We start from the raw sequence: 1,788 nt of genomic DNA, 5'->3' as shown, positions 1-1,788 counted from the left end.
CCTGAATTCATAACCCCCAAACCTCAACTTCTCTCCCCACGTAGCCTTCAAATAGTTCCCCTCTGTAGGCTCACCTATGGGCCTTCCTCACGTTTGGCTTTACAGTGAACAGCACAGTTTTTTTCAGGATTTTAGAATCAGATTCAAACTCATCTATATTCAATTCTGTTTTATAAATGAGGAAATAGAAATCCAGAGAGGTTAAATGACTTGACCAAGGTTACACGTCAGTTCTGCCTAGACTGAGTGGAACTAGAACCCAGGTATCTTGACTCCTAACCCAGGGTTCTTTCCACTATCCCATGGTACTTTCAAAAAGCAACATGCTGGAAGAGAGAGGGAAGGTGCCCATTTTACGTGAATTGTATCCTCCGATCTTTACATTATTTAAGAGCCAGGGCAAACTGTAAAAGACTCTGACTGAGTGAAGGAGGTTAAGTGGGCAGTATAGTTTTAGGCAAGCAAATCAGTTTTTATTTTTGAGGCTTCTCTAAACCAGTCATAATGGAAACATGAAGCAGTAGCAGCCCAAGGGACAAAACACTTAAAGCACGGAAAACAGATCCCATTCAATCTACCTTTCCCAACCATGTCAGGTTAGCCTTGGGATGTTAAACCTGTCATATTATTCCCAAGGCCTAGCCTAACCAATCTGGGGATATTCTCTTCCAAAAGGAGAAATCACATCTCCCCAGTTTCTTGTACAAAAGAAAAAGAGAGTTTGCAGCATTATCCAATCCTAGTCTCCCATTTCTGAGACCCTACCTGGGCTACATGAGGGTGTGAAAATCTCAATTTATCCAAAGAATTGAACTCAGAGCCTCTGTTCAGCCCACATTAGCTTCTCAGCAGCCCCTAGGAGAATCACAGTCATTTCTGGCTAGCAAGCTGAGAAGATATAACTAGGTGCCCATTCCATCCCTGCCTGTGATATATAAAAGGCCGGTGGGTGAGGAAGGGGAGCCGAGGGGGCCCCAGTTGCCCCGCCAGCTTGCTGGTGACGAGAGAGGACTTTCGCTGGGGGCAGATCCTGTGGGCTGGGGATGTGGTCACCAGTTACCAGGTTCTTGTCTGGTCCTGTACTTGGTAGCTGCTTATTCTTCATCTTGGCTTTGGGCATGTCGTAGTCTCCTGAGTCAAAGTACTTTTGCCCTTTCTGGAGTCTCTTCATGAGGAGGTCGGAGCCTCCAAGCTTTTGTCCTAGGCTTGGATATCCGGCCTTTAGCTTTGCCTCCTCGGCTTTCTCAGGGAGCTGCGTACCTTCTTTCTTCTGTGTGTCCTGCTTCTCCTTACCGGTCTCCTCCACAGGGTTCTCCTCCTCTTGTTTCTGGGACATGGTGGGATCGGGACTGTGGAGTGAGGGGACCCAAGAAGTCAACCGGAGAAGGGAAGGGGGAGGGGAAACAGGACAACCTGCACTGCTTCTTCGGCTCCTGCCACCAGGGCTGCTCAGTCCCTTCAGACGTTCTTTGTTTACACTTCAGAACGTTTAAAACTGATCAAGAAATCAATTGATCAAGTGCTTTAAATGTCTTATATCACAGCTCTGAAACAAATGAGGCCAGTGACACAAACAGGAGAGCAAATTTCCTCGATTTTTCCTGTCCATGCAATCATATTGCTTTCCTGAGTGACATTTCCTTCCTTGTTTGATGTCATATCAGGAGTTAGTCAGAAAGACTAATCCAAGCTACATTTCTGTAACCTAACACACACAGGTTAATAATAAAATGACTGAGGGATTTGAGCAGTAAGACACGTGCATGGTAGTATTGAATTTACTTCAAA

At 45.7% G+C, this 1,788-nt stretch overlaps 1 pseudogene; it reads right to left on the bottom strand.

Annotated features, from left to right (window-relative positions):
* Positions 1-870: 870 nt before the first annotated feature.
* LOC102990367 (alpha-endosulfine-like) lies at positions 871-1,336 on the bottom strand (annotated as a pseudogene).
* Between the last annotated feature and the right edge of the window lie 452 nt (positions 1,337-1,788).

This window comes from Physeter macrocephalus, chromosome 12 (assembly GCF_002837175.3).
Source record: "Physeter macrocephalus isolate SW-GA chromosome 12, ASM283717v5, whole genome shotgun sequence".
Classification (NCBI taxonomy): Eukaryota; Metazoa; Chordata; class Mammalia; order Artiodactyla; family Physeteridae; genus Physeter; species Physeter macrocephalus.
The sequence above is the reverse complement of the archived record's forward strand: the minus strand, read 5'-3'. Positions and strand labels throughout refer to the sequence as shown.